Source organism: Alosa alosa, chromosome 20, assembly GCF_017589495.1.
Source record: "Alosa alosa isolate M-15738 ecotype Scorff River chromosome 20, AALO_Geno_1.1, whole genome shotgun sequence".
NCBI classification, from domain to species: Eukaryota; Metazoa; Chordata; class Actinopteri; order Clupeiformes; family Clupeidae; genus Alosa; species Alosa alosa.
This window is the reverse complement of record NC_063208.1, coordinates 26,635,715-26,651,814: the sequence shown is the minus strand read 5'-3', so window position 1 is coordinate 26,651,814 and position 16,100 is coordinate 26,635,715.

Here is a 16,100-nt window from a genome sequence, read left to right as displayed (position 1 = left end):
TCACCTCACTTAATCCAAGGGGCGGGCAGAGAATTGTCTTTCAAACTGCCTAGGCATGCAATAGGCCAGCGCTACGACCATATCCGTATCCAGTCGGCAAAACGGCAAATACATCCTTCTTCGAAAGGAATGACTTAAGTGCATTGTGTTGCTCAACTTCCAAAGAAAAGCACAAGTCCAACTCCTCCAAAGTTGACGCCAATGCCGATTCAAACAACCGCTCTTCGTTCGCCATAGCCACCTTCCTTGTTGTTCACCGTCTTGGGACTGTCGTTATCCTGTTAAGCCCCCTTTAAGACTCTCTAACAAAATAGAGCTGTGATTGGATGAAGTCCACGGCGTCAGCCAATAGAAATTCCTATGGTTTGATACTAGACGTACAGGCTGAGCAAATTAATTTGCCGCCGCTAGGGTGCGATTTCTAGGCTATCAAACTGGAGGTTTTCATTTGAATACGCCACTGTGGAGATGATATCCAACCCTATGGTTATGGTAAAGTAATGAATAAATCACTAGCATATATGTCTATACTGCACAGTAACAGAAATATTCTGCCAAAGTGGTAGTATTCAGGTGAATATAGACATGTGAATACAGTGTACAGTCATGGCCGGCGGAAGGCAATTCTGTGCCCTGGGCGAAATAGGAATATGTCACTCCCATGTTCATAGACTGTGTGCCACTTTCAACTGTGTGCTATCTTTGCAGACGCCCCTGGCTGCAGCGTGCAGATCGGGGCTGGTTTCAATGTGTGGGGGAGCTCAACGTTGCTACTTTCCAGCGCTACTGGACTGCACGGAAAAATAAAAAAATGTTGCGGGACAATTATGACCAGTCCTCAAGGAAAACATGGTAGCCCATGGGCGGAGTGGCCATCTGGCATACCGGGCATTTTCCCGGTGGGCCGACGCACCTTTGGGGCCGATAGCATAGGCTATAATTTAATCATTTTGGCCAACGATCAGCCCAAAGGAAGGACAATCAGCGGCCCACTGGTCATATTTTCATATGTCGACTGATCCAATAACAGCTCACGTCAGACCCACCCCTCGCATTTTGGCCCAGAGCCAGGATTTTGTGAGCCATCAGAAGTTAATCGAAGTTGCCTACACGAAATTGCGGCGGATGCCGGTCGTGACAATAGTGCAAAAGTAATACCAATATAGAAGCTTCAAAAATACAATATTGCAAGTAGGCTAGCATATGTCAGCAACATGTTGAAGTTCGTTGAGTTTGAACGAGAATGTAAGCAAGCAATACGAGGGACAGTGAGCAGGTGGTGGAGCCTTGCGGCTACATGATAAGAACTCAGTGGTGGAGCAGGTAGGCTATGTGTGACATGCCATGCTGACGATGATGATTATGATGACTTATCAATTGCGATAATGTAATGATGTGGTTATGATAACGTAAGGCCGTGCTGTGATTATAATAACAAACAGCGTAACTTAAATGTTCTAAATGAATGATTTGCAACCCCGGACAGCAAAAGTGTCAAATTGATGTTAATTGTTGGTCAGATTGATCAGTTTCCGTCAGACGCCCAAAATTCAACATCGATGGCATGAGTGGTGGTTGGTCTCTCAAAGTAGAGCGTCGAAAGGGTTCTTTCTTGGAAGGGTAAATTTGGACTAAAAGACTGTAGACTGACGGAAATGTAGGCTACAAAACATTGTCATATTCATGCACAAGCCATATACAGTAACCTATACGATAGGCTACTGGAAGACGTTAAAGATAATTAGTTAATGTAGCTATAATGTTCCAAAATGTTCCAGCAATGTAGTATAGCCTACGGGAATAAAATATTTCCAGCAACAGCCCTATTTATTTTGTGTTGTTTCAGTTGTCCTACAGTGATTAATGTCAACTACAATCTAGGTAATTTAGCTCTTTACACATAGGCAAATTCAGTAACCGATTTGAGGGGCGCTTGGGCCAAGTATGCCAGGGCCGATTTTTGGTCCCAGTCCGCCCCTGTGGTAGCCTACTATTAAGCAATTAGGCTTTCACGTAACATAAACATATTAGTAGCCTGGCGGGCCATCCTATATCATTGAAATGTATAGTCTGGAATCGACCCATTCCTCTAATCCAAGGGGCAGGCAGAGAATTGTCTTTCAAACTGCCTAGGCATGCAATAGGCCAGCGCTACGACCATATCCGTATCCGGTCGGCAAAACGGCAAATACATCCTTCTTCGAAAGGAATGACTTAAGTGCATTGTGTTGCTCAACTTTCAAAGAAAAAAAAACAGGTCCAACTCCTCCAAAGTTGACGCCAACGTCGATTCAAACAACCGCTCTTCGTTCGCCATAGCCACCTTCCTAGTTGTTCACCGTCGTAGGACTGTCATCATCCTGTTAAGCCCGCCTTAAGACTCTCTAACAAAATAGAGCGTTGTGATTGGATGACGTCCACGGCGTCAGCCAATAGAAATTCCTATGGTTTGATACTAGACGTACAGGCTGAGCAAATTAATTTGCCGCCACTAGGGTGCGTCTAGATTTCTAGGCTAACATACTAGGCTATTATTACAGTCTATTATACAGAAATCGGACTACCTATTTAATATAATGCCGTCTGTTAGGTGTTCATTTAAACGTGACAATAGGAACACACTTTGAGTGTCGCTGTCCCATATCACCCCGTTATAGGACTGTATTATTACGGGGAAAGAGCTCAGGGCTCCCCTGATTCGGCGACATGGTGAGAATAAGATTTTACCTTATTACATTGTCGCCTCCTCTGCTACGTTCCACTGTTTGAAGGTGTATGACGATTTAGGCTGAAGATCAGCACCCATATCTGGGAGATAAGTTTTTCACCTGCAGTTTTATTCTACAGCACTAGGCTTTGAACGTCTTATTTGTTTACTGTTATTTAACCAATATCCCTGAAAACTTGCTGCTCCCGCATTTATACCAACTATGTCATTATTTGACAATCAATGTGTTGTCAATGTTGTAACCTGTAGCTCACCACGTAGTGGCGCGCCTGGTAGTTTGGCACCCTGGACAATTGCCCTGAATGTTAATGCCTTCCGCCGACCCTGTGTACAGTCATCCCATGTCAGTGTCATGTCAATACACCTTCATGTGAATACATTTGTTGCCGTGGATATGACCCCTGGCCCTGAGGGGTGTGGTGGTGGTGGATCAATGATGCAGATCACTGTGTGTAGCAATAGGGCAGGGGTCCCCAACCTTTTATGTACCATGGACCGGTTTGATTCCCATTTTTTTTTCACGGACCGGTGGTGGTGGTGGTGGGGGGGTGGGTTCGGGGGTTCCATGTTCCGTGTTGAGCATGCATTACTTGAAAAGAACTAGCTCCAGTTATGTATGAACAGTGAAGGTAACAAACTCTTAAAAATGTGAAAAACGTGAACTTGAAGAAGTGAAAATTGAACAATATGAACTATAAAAATTGAACAACTTGAAGCTACATCTATCATGTGTGAACATGCTTAACAAAATATGGTAACAAAACATGGGAACTAAACGTGCATTACGAATATAATCAGTGGGAGCCCTGTGCTTTTTTCCCTGCAACAAGAGGGTTTCATCTGGGGGTGATAGAAGACATTGACACCCTCAGTGTGTTTGAAATGTCCAGTCAATTGAGCAATTTGGTCTTAGTTGCAGTCATCAGCGCTTTTACGGCTATCTCGGGATATTCTGCTTTGGTTTTCATCCAAAAACCCGCCAGAGAGGTTTCCTCATAGCCTACACACTCTTAAGACCACCGTCGTTTGCTATTTCGATCAACTGCTCTTTATCTGCCAGTTTAAAGACAATCATCATTCTCCCCTGCAGTGACAGGTTGAGGTCATTAAGCAACCAGAATATGTCACACAGGTAAGCGAGTTTTGACACCCAGCCCTCATCACTAAAATATGCAGCTAACGGTGACTTTTTTTCTGTAAGAAATCTCTGCAGCGGCTCTCGCAACTCAAACACTCTGGCCAGTGACCTGCAACCAACCAACTTGGATAGCGTACCACGGTGACCCATTCACCCTCTCTAACAACTGTGCCTCAATATCCTCTGACATATCATCAATTCGCCTATGGACAGTGCTTGCAGAAAGCGGTACCTGAGCTATTTTTTTAGCTCCAGCCTCCCCAAGGAGTTCATTGCACATGCCTTTACAAGCAGGCAGAATTAACTCTTCCCCAATAGTAAAGGGCTTCTTAGATTTAGCAATCCGACAAGCCACTATGGAGGCTTTTAGCGCAGCCACGTTCACCGATGTGGTTGCTTTACGCACTAGTTTTTTGTCCTTCTTGCTCACGTTTCTTCAAAGAACTCAAGGGGTTTGTCTTTAAGTGTAGGATGCTTGGACTCTAGATGTCGAATTAGCTTTGATGGTTTCATTACTTCGTTTGACAACTTATCGCCAAATACCACATATAAAGGACTTGGTGCATGCCAGTCACCGGTCTCTGCAAAACCATATTTTAAATATGACTCGTCATATTTCGTATTGAATGACCCCTTCTTTTTCTTTGAGGTATCTGGCTCACCATCGTCAGTGGGTATTATTGCGAATGTGACATTATTGGGAATTAAATTGAGTTTATTTAGTTTGCATGCATTTTTTTTTTACTCTTGTCGTAGGCTACGGCCCGGTTAGGAATGTCCCGCGGCCCGGTGGTTGGGGACCGCTGCAATAGGGTATTGTCTGCTGAAACAATCTACTGGTGCTGATCTGCTCCTCTTCCTGGCCTCCTGGTGCTGTCAAAACACTGATCTCCCACATACATACCCCACCCACACATGCACACCCCCTTGACACACATACATGCACATACACCCTCCACCCACTCAAACACACACACTGGGGACACCTAGCTGACCAGTTCCCCACCCACACATGCACATACCCTCGACACACATACATGCACATACACCCTCCACCCACTCAAACACAAACACACACACACACACTGGGGACACCTAGCTGACCGGTTCCAGTAGATCTAAGGAGAACCTTTCCTCCAGTGTGGGCACCGATGTGAGGTGTTGGAGGTGGACTAGGGCACTCTCTTCGGTGCTGCTGTAGGTTGTGGACTTGGGCCTTTTGTATCATGGTCTTTGCAAGTAGGTTATTTTGCAGTCTGCTGCAGAGCTTTGCAAAAGGCCCCACGTACAACTCACAGTGTCTTGTCTTCAAAGGTAGGGGAACTGGTCCACATTTTTAAGGTAGACACAGTCTCATTTGTTATTGACACTATGTGAAGAAATCCTCCCTGTGCAGTTTCTGTCCAGTCCACAACACGATGGATATGATCTTCACAGTCAGACAGATGCATGAAATATGCAGGGTGCAAAAAACTACCACTATTGTGTACATGCTCTTGATTGACCTTAGCAAAGCATTTTACTCTGTGAAGCGTTCGAAAGTGTGGATGTCCAAACATGACACCATGAACTTAAACCTTTTCAAGGCCAAGGTCAAGATCCATTGAGAAGCCGCAGTATGCACATGATAATGTCAGCACTGCCCATAGTACGGTGTCTTGTGTAATTCCGCTGGATTTTCTTGTAAAAATTTATTTTTTTGCATATTTTGCTAGTATAGATTCTAAGGAACAAGATTTTTTTTGTCTTCAAATTTTCACGATCCATTTTCACACTTAGATGACATCATCATTTATATAATGCATAATTAAGACTGGGACTACTATCACTTGGGGGTCAAATGTGAGAAAACACTGGTAAAGAGGGTATTCTGCCTAATTTTTGGGTACTGATTCTGAATATCATATTTACTTAGCTGATTTATTTGTTTTAAACCTGCTAATTAGCATTTGCGCCCTAAAACTGGCCTCCATAGGCAACATAGAACAGGTGAATAGGGTAAAAAATGTAACTCCTTGATATTCTTATGAAACTTTACTAGTTGATTATTTATGTAGAGACAATATTTTTTGCATTACAAGTTTTCTGAAAATATATGTTTATGCATGTAATTTAACAATATCTCATTAATTATGCACTAATTTGCATACATTTCAATTACAGACATCTGAATATTGGATAGTTAACATTAAATGTAGTCATGTTCAGGTTTGCCTTCAGAACTTTTTCTGGATTCAGAGCCTTAAAAGAATGGCTTGTTCAAGCACCAGTCCTAGGTTATGCCGATTTCAGTCGTCCATTTATCTTAGAGACGGATGCATGTCATGCAGGATTGGGGGCAGTTCTGTCACAGGAGAAGGATGGGTTACAGCGACCAATAGCCTTTGCTAGCTGGGGCTTGCGGCCAAGTGAGAGGAACGTGTCAAATTATAGTGACATGAAGCTCAAACTCCTTGCAGTCAAGTGGGCAATCACAGAAAAAAATGGCAAGTATCTCCTGGGCAACACGTTCACTGTGTACACTGACAACAGTCCCCTCCAATACCTACAGTCAGCGAAACTGGGCGCTCTGGAACATTGCTGGGTTTCTCAGCTTGTCCTCTTTATTACAACATCAAATAGTGTTCTGGGACAGCTAATTGCAATGTTGATACCCTTTCTAGGCTTCCCACAAGCCCCACTAACACTTTGCGAACTGTGTCACACGGCCTGGACGACACCTGCCGCTTTCCATAGCCAACATGCAAGTCTCGAGTACACCTATCCAAGATTCTTGAATGACAGAATCTTGTATGGTGGACCGCAGTTGATAAAGCAGTGGTCCCAGATACAGGAAGTGGATGGGACCTTGTACTGAGCGATCCAGGCTCCTCCTTCCATCTAGCCTACTGTACACAACAACCACGGCCATCTGGGGGTGGACAGGAGCACAGATTTGATATGACAGAGGTGTTACTGGCCCCAGATGTGGCATGAGGTGCAAAAGTGGTGTTTTGATTGTGAGCACTGTGCTTGCTAAAGCGAGACAACCCAAGCCAGAACCTTCTTGGGAAATCTGTTAGCCACTAAGCCTTTTTAGATAATTTCCATTGACTTTACTCACTTGGATTGGGCTAGCACAGGACAAGAGAATGTTCTGGTAGTCACAAATGTTTTCTCAAAGTTTACCCAGGCCTTTCCCACCCCTGATCAGAGAGCTTCCACCGTAGCTAAGATTCTAACTGAGAGATGGTTCTATGTGTATGGCGTGCCAAGGAGAATCCACTTTGATCAGGGGCGCAGCTTTGAGGGGGAGCTGTTGAAGCACCTGTGTGACACCTACATCATAACAAAGACTAGAACCACCAGTTATCATCCAGAGGGGAATGGTCAATGTGAACGTTTCAACAGGACACTTCATGACTTGCTCAGGACCTTACCCCCTGAAAAGAAGCGTAAATGGCCCCAGTTGCTCCCTCGGCTCCTGTTCGCCTATAATACCACCATGTACCAGTCCACACAGCAGTCCCCATACGAGCTGATGTTCGGTCAGAAGCCACAGTTACCAGTCGACCACCTACTTGGAAATACTGGAGGTGACCACAGGGACAGTCCACCGACTGATTGGGTGGTGCAACATCAAGAGTACCTGACTTCTGTCTATGCTAGTGCTAGGAGACACTTAGATAAGGCTGCGGCATATCATAGCCATGGTGGTCCTAACACTGTAGTCCTCTTCAAAGTGGTTGTATACACATCCCACCTCACTGAGGCCAGGAGCAGGACAAAAAAGCTTATCAAGGAAAGAAGAGTAGTTGTCCGCACACTGCAATCATAACACATAACGCAACGTTTCGACCCACAAGGGTCATCATCAGGACTGATGAAGACCCTGGTGGGTTGAAACGTTGCGTTATGTTTTTAACTCAATAAATTTAGTTCTTCTGGGAGATTGCAGTTTGCGGTCCCGACACTGTACCCATATCACCACCTGGCAATGTAGTCTTTTTCTAGTAGGCAGCGGTAGTGTAGTGGTTAAGGAGCTGGGCTAGCGTGCAGTAGCCTGAAAGTTGTCGGTTCAATTCCCGGCTTTCACTGTTATGCCCTTGAGCAAGGCACTTAACCCCAAGTTGCTCCGGGGACAATGTGATCCCTTGTTGACATACAGTATGTAAGTGACTTTGGTCAAGAAGTGTCTGCTAAATATAATGTACATGTAAACTCTTTTGCAAGAACCATTTTCACGGTCGCCACAAAATCCAGGATACATGGGTGTCTACCAAGTATGAAACTGTGGAGTGTCTTGATGGAATTGGCACACATTATAAGATCAGGCTGTAGGGGAAAAGGGCCCCCTTAAGACGTTCCACTCATAATACTGCCGGACAACATTCAAACCCCTTCCACCTCCCACAGTATGTTTCACATGAGTTCTCTGCCAGTGTAGCAGAAGTAAATATTCTCCCTGCCTTGGCAGTAGATAGGTATGCTACCAGGATGGTGAACTTTAAAGCCAGGTGCGTATGCAGAAAGGCTGACCTGCAGCGCTGGCGCACACGCCCACCCGTGGTTGGTGATCATATACGTAGCTTCCTCTCTGGGAGAACACAGCCGGTCATTTGATATTTTTGCCGCATGGGTGTTTGTGGTTGTTGTTGTTGGAAGAACATGGCTTTATTCTTAATTCGAAGACTTCATTGCTTCTCTCGCACGCCTGGCCTATTGGCTGTGGATAACCCACAGCTTTTAAAGAGAGCAAATGCACATGGTTTAGTGTCTGAGCAATGTTTTCCCTGTTGTTTTTTGTATTAGTTCAGGCTGGGAGAGGGCCATCCGTGGTTTGTCTGTTTGTTTGTACCTTATATTCTTTTGTTTGTTAATTTTGCCTATTGTTACTCGACTACCCATGCCTATGACACCTAATGGTGTACTGTGTTGCCTGTACTATTATAGATTATTTCCAAGACAATTTCTCTTAAGGTAGACAATAGAATGACATGGCAGGTCAAGGAAAGCATCAAGAAAAGCAAAGATTAAGAAATCGTTTTTGACATAGGCAACAAGGGTGGAGGTGTTTTAATACTTTTCAGACACTCAATGTTTGAAAACTATGAATATTGTTTTAGAACCAACAACCTTTCTACATTATCTGGAGGTTTTGTGTGCAAAAAGTGGAATTAATTGTCAAAAAATGAGAAGAAAATGTGAAAATCACTTTTCGGACTAGATATAATCGCTTATTTTAAAACATACAGAAAAAAACACTAAAGATGGATCGTGAAAATTTGAAGACAAAAAAATCTTGTTCCTTAGACTCTATATTAGCAAAATATGCAAAAAAATCAATTTTTACATGAAAATCCAGCGGGACCCTATTTTCCAAACACAGCGTACTGTACTACCACATAGAAAGGGATCTTCAGCATTCTTGATGCTTTTCCCATGGTGCAGATAGATAGATAGATACTGTACATAGATAGATAGATAGATAGATAGATAGATAGATAGATAAACAGACAGACAGATAGACAGACAGATAGACAGACAGATAGACACTTTATTCATCCCGATGAAAATGTTGGCATAGGCACAACAGATGAAAAATGTACTGCTCCTACCCGCTACTACAACGTCAGACAGTTATCCCAGGCATGCATCAACAATGTCTAGCACTCGGTCTCAAATGGTATACTTCCGTCAGTACACTTTAAAGGTACACTAGGCAAGAATTTCACCTTCACGAAGCCAATTTGATCGTTCACCTAGCATAGCTATACAGCATAGACATAGCGAATTGAAAACCATGCCACTTCAAGAACGGCGGCCCGACAAATCTCACAAGAATCGTGAAACGTTATTTTGTCAGTAGATACAGCTCTTTGGAGATAGTTTTTGCCTGTTGCTACAGGGGGGATAAGTCACAAGAAGTTTGCTATTTACAGCAGAGTAAAATATGAATACTAAATAAATAGTACACCTTTAATAAAGTGCCCTGTGTGCACTGTGTGCTTACTCGTGGAGTGCATACATTTCAACAGAATAGTGTTGTCTCAAATTGAACACCAACTCTGTGTACTTAATGGAAATGATGATCACAACATTCAAACATAACTTTATTGGTGTCTGCTATTTGATAGTGACAATGTCGGATTTTTGTTATAACTTGCTTGTACATCTGTAAAGTTTGTTTACCACTGCTGGTGCTCCAGCATTCTCAACTGCGACAGTACAGAAGTACGCCATTTGAGACGCAGTATGGGACTCCATTGTCCATGCTGTAAGACAGAAGCAATAACATGAGTCTGGAGCCGTAACTTTAAGGTCTGTTTTTTAGTTTCGGGTTGTATTTAATTTTCTAAAACCCGTCAGATCGTCTTTTTAAATATTCGCAGACACGAAACCGTTACAGAAAGGAGGTTACAGCAGTGTGAATTAGATGTTGCACGTCGTTGCAAGCTGTCGCAAAGCTTTCACCATGTCTGGTCACAGTTGCACGGTTTTAGAATGTTGCATCAAGTTGCTGCTCATCTCGTTGCGAATCTTGGGTGTGATTTGGGCTTAAGTTTGGCGCAGACTGCGCACATTATGATTAGATGACATTAAAAGACTGCGGTTGGGAAAAGCTAGAGTTCCAAATTGTATAACTTTTTTTCAATATGAACTATGCCTATATGTCCGACTTCGTCATCATTCAATTCATTCCTTGTGTTTAAAATTTGCGGTAAGCTTGTTTTTATGCTGGCAACAAAACCAGAACGGTTCGCGAACGTTATTCTTTATTCTAAATGCCATGGCGATAAAGAGAAAGAAGTCAGAAAAGGAATTTACCTTAGACTAGGCTATATCAGAGCCCGTCTACGGACATTCTTTGGCTATACTGTATACTGTAGGCTACTGAAATAGGTTAATGATGTAAAGTCAAGTGCGCTTCTATGGGACTGGTGTGTGCGCGCACAGTTTTTATTGATGAGTCGGAGTGGCAACTGCTGCGCATAGTTGCAGTGGAATGTGGCTGCCCAGGGCATTATAAAACTTAGTCATATAGGTAGACATTCAGTGTGTTTGAAATAATTAATTCGATAATATTTTCCATCTTTGCAGAGGAAAAGTTTTGTGTAAAGGGAATTAAAGGCCTGTCTCATATAGACCCCTGTCTCTAATACTACCCGGTGCAGTTTGGCGATTTGGGAAAATAAAAGCCCGGGCTATTATTTGGAGTTTTACGGTACATTGTATTGCTTTAAAAAGACCAACATTAACCATCAGCCCTTATTTAACTTCTCTGTATACCCACACCAACATGCACACATCCACACACATATAGACCCCTTCCCACCCTTTTTTCTCACGCACACACACACACACACTCACATAAACACTGAAGGGATGTCGCTGAAGGTCAAAAGGTTTCCTCACCTGACAGCTGACACGTGATTAGCACTTTCCTCAGTACACAGGACAATTAGATTAATAACTTTTGTAGACCTAATCCATTTCTACTAACACACTGCTTGAGCAGTCTTTCCATAAATGTTGGTGACATACTGGTGAACATGTTGAATGGGAACCTTGTTAATGTCCTCCTGCTGATGATTATGGCTCTTTTTTTTTTTATTTGTAGACATTATTACTGTACAATGCTTTTAACCCATAACATCTAATCATGTCTTGGTGCGCATAAAATGTGATGTGATGTGATGTTTTCTTTTTCAGTATTAGTTTTCTTCTCAATTTTAACCTTTAAAATGAATGTTCAGACAGAAAGCTATCCTGTTGTTTTTACAAACAAACCATGTTTAATGTCAAACAACTATTTTAATAGGCTAAATATAATTATTGTAGGATGTGTTTATTTTGTACTCATGCCATCTCTTCATGTGGTGCTGTGGATGAAACGCTCTGCCATTTCTTTCCCCTTTTCAGTATTCGTTTTGCTTTCCTTTTATATTCTGAAATGCTTTTGAAAGTCTCTATCTGAATATTGGCAGGCATGCCCGGTGCGCCTGTGTAGGCACTAATACAGAGATACCCCCTCTGAAGACTCCTAGTGATCCCCAGCTTTAAACCATGTAGAGGTTCAGAGGAGTGCAAAGTCAGTGATTCGGCCTCTAGGATGTCCAGCATATTAGTGGACATGGGTGAGGGGGAAGATGTGCAGAAGCATTTGGAATGAAATTTGATTTGTCACACAATCTTTGTCTAATTCTAGTGTACACATCTTAAACATTGCAGATTGAAAATAATGGCAGTGCATTAGAGGACATGCCATTAAAGCAACATCATGTAGTAGACAGGCATGTCATTAAAGCAACACCATGTAGAAGACAGGCATGTCATTAAAGCAACACCATGTAGTTCTTCTTCTTTAAAATAACGACTCATTTGGATGCCACATTGATTTACAAGAAGAAGAATGGAGTCTCCAACATATGTACAGATTTTGGATATGGATTTTTTGTTTTGTTTTAAATGTTATTTTGATAGCAACTTAAGTTCTGTTCATTTACAACATCCGCAGTGTTTGTGTTTTGACATGATAAATGTCTCCTATGAGGTGTTGACATACAAAAATGTTTGACAGAGAGGATTCAAAAGCTGTATTTGTTCTTTGGATAGAAGAACACTGAATAACCCAAAACGAGAAAAGCATATTAGCCTTATCAAGGTGCTATGTTTTGCCTCAGGGGAGGTGCAAATGTTTTTAGTTGCACTTACCATTCTAAAACTTTGTTATGATTGTGTGACTCAGTCACGGTATTACTGGTATGCATGCATCTGGCGTCCACAGCAGGGTAATACAATAGCAGAAAGAAAGTGCCCTTGCAGCTGTCATTTATAACACAAAGACCTGCCTGTATTTCATTTGAAAATAACACAACTTTTTTTTTCTCTCCAGCACTTCTGACGAGTGTCCTTCATGGTCAGTTGCAAACATGCAAACAAATCGATAGCAAATACAGATAAACACCAATTAAATACAAACTCTCTTCATGGTCAAAAATCGATGTCTGCCAACCTAGAGTATTTCTCTGCAGTGAATGTTTTGATCAGTCTGTACGATTTCATTGTCAACATATCTGACCCAAAAAGGGAAAAGGTCCCGCTGTGACCTCCCACAACGACAACCCCAGCCACAACCACACACACCACACACACAAATAAACTAACTGTACCTTCACATCAAGGCCTGGCTGAAGACACAGATGTCAAGGGGCAATGCAAGTCACATGCACTATTCACAAGGTTGACAAGAACAGGCATCACACCTGATCTCCAAGGCTGCTAGATCATGGAGAGAGGTAGGAAGAACACTCTGTCCTGGTCGAGAGAAAGAGTGTGTGTGTGTGTGTGTATGTGTGTGTGTGTGTATGTGAAGAGATACTGAAGGATAAGTGAGAATCTCAGTTTCCAAAATGCTAGTATACATACGGTACCATATACCATATGGTTAGCAGGCATGAACAGTCACTTTACTTTCACTTCACATCACTCACTTGGCTTGACCCTGACAATATGTACATCTCTTCACAACATGGCTTTCAGGAGAATATTAAACAATCAATTAATCAATCATTTAGGAAGCGACTAAGGCAACTGAATATAAAGTGTTCAACTTTATGCCATAAAACCTAGTATTTTCTGTGTCAGTTTATTAGCTGTTTATCAATATTGCACTACATATTTAAACTCTGTGAAAATATTTAAATATGTTATATTTAACATAGGCTACTGAATGTAATTTGTGATAGGAAGTCCTTAACCAGTCCTTAACCAATCCTTGAATACTGGTCCATTTCAACCCCCTCTAGTGAAATTTCACCAGTTTAAGATGATCTCCAAGCAACATCCTGGATACAGTCCTTGCAAAATCATGGATATTGGATGGAATTAGCTGGTTCAATTTTGCAAAATATGTTGTATTTCATTCCTACTCTTAGCTAATATTATCCAGAAGATCTGGAAACATAAAGAATTCAACACACATTTAAGTAAACATTGCGTGTAATTCCGTACAACTTACTCCAGGGTTTTCACTGCACCAAAGCTTTGCAAACATTACAAAACTTTACTCTATAGCCTACTGAGGAGATATTATGGATCATTCATAATAAGATGGGCTAGCAGCGATCCATGAAAACAGGTCTAGTTCAATCTCTGTTTCCAGACTTGAGGCTTGATATCTGACGCAGAAACGCCACAAGGCCTTCGCCTTCAGGAGAAGTGTAACGCTCGTCTACAACCATTTGATAGACAAGGGAAGTCATTTTGGGGCATTCCCAAACAGCTGGGCCCATAGATTTATACCTCCGAGGTACATTTGTTACAGTTTTCTTTTGCTTTAACGAGCCACTGTATAATTTTATGCACACAGGCTGCCTCCTCTTAACACGGGCACCAGTTCTGGGTATTCCTTATTCCTTTGACAGGGAGTGAGTGTTTAAAGTTGGATCAGGGCTGAGGGTTTTCTCAGGGCTGAGCTTTTTTTTAGATACAGAACGACCGTCGGTTCAGAAGGGCTGACTCAATGCCTAGTCAGAACTGCAGGCAGCAAAAATCGTGAGGAGACAGAGAAGGGAGTTTTTGCAAAATAACGCAGCACTTCTAGGTCAAGTTAGCATAGATGAAATGAGCACAATCATTATTCCAAGTTTCTGTTTGAAACCAAGGTGTTTTCAACCTGTATCATAATGAATGGTGTTAAAATTGGCATTACAGGACAATTGTAAATGATGGGAAAGATACTTCACAACACTTGAAACATAATGATAGTATACATGAAACCATACTAATGTGCTGTCCATAACAATAATGTTACAGTCCTATTACACACACACGCATTGGAATACTTGATGGACCTGTTTGTGCCTTGAGCATACTTCACTGTAATTTAAAGCTACACAAAACTCATCGTAGATTATCTGATTGATCGTAATAGTATAATATCCCTCCCTCCCTGTTGTTATAGAGCCCCTCTGTATGTCCCTTACTTTACCTATGCCTTCTACTTTGGATTTAGTCCCCTTCTACTTTACCTATGCTTTCTACTTTGGATTTAGTACTTTGGACAAGCAACATTTTAGGTAACACTTTACAATAATGGTAAACTACTTAGCATTAGCATTTGTTAAGCATTAACAAACACTTATTCCACTGCTAGGTTTTTCTATTGTCCTGCGTAATTTAGAACGTGCATTAACATTATGTTATTTGAACACCTATGAATTAGACCCATTTTTTTGGCCATATCACAGTTGTATATTATTTCGGCGAACTAGTTGTGAAGTTTAAATGAACTGTCATGTTGCATCCAAGCAGTAAAAACAGACTTTCAGAACATAGCAACATTTAGCATATGACCGCAGTGGCTTTTAGTTTGATGGCAGTAGGCTAAGTAAAATAGCGATGTTTCAAAGATAAGGTTCATCATGAAAAATCCTGGGATATGCCCGCTCGACAGCGGGAGAGACTGGCCTTTGGCCGTAGCAACCATCTATTTAGAACTAATGACTGGCCTTTGGCCATAGCAACCATCCATTTAGAACTAGTAACAGCAGTTTGTCCTGCAAGTTGAGAATTTAGTTGAGATGTGTCAGAAAAAAGTAGTTCTACAAACAAGACAGTTTTAGTGATTTAAACGTTTCAATTATAACAGGAACTGAACACAATGCAAATGACAGCAGTGCAGACTCCACGGTGGTCTGTTAACAGAATTAATCCAGGGTGCGTCGGGCCATTTCACAACTTTGATCGTGCATTAATTTCTGTTAAACGACCACCGTGTCGTCCATTATCCCTTACTTAATTATTATTGTTAAGTATGTTTTCAACATGTGTGTTTTCCTCATTATAGAGTCTTAATAAATTTGTGTTATCAGTGTGTTTTTCTTTGTTATAAATGATTAATTCCCCATATCCTAAATCATTCTATATTACTAATTAATATGTGCAATAATGATTAATTAAGTGTTTGTTAATGCTTAACTAATACTTAAGTAATGCTAAATAGTGTACCATTATTCTAAAGTGTTACCAAATGTCATACATGTATACCACAATCCTTATTGTTGCAATACTGTATACTGTACTTATAGTTAAATACTGTACAGTGAAGCACAATGATGCAGTACAGCACAAACCTATAGATAAGTCTCAACCCTTAGCTCTAACATTTACCCCAACCATGGTCGCCTCTATGTGTAAATACTGTACACCACTATGCATAATAACCCAAATCATAGACAGTACCAAACAGTG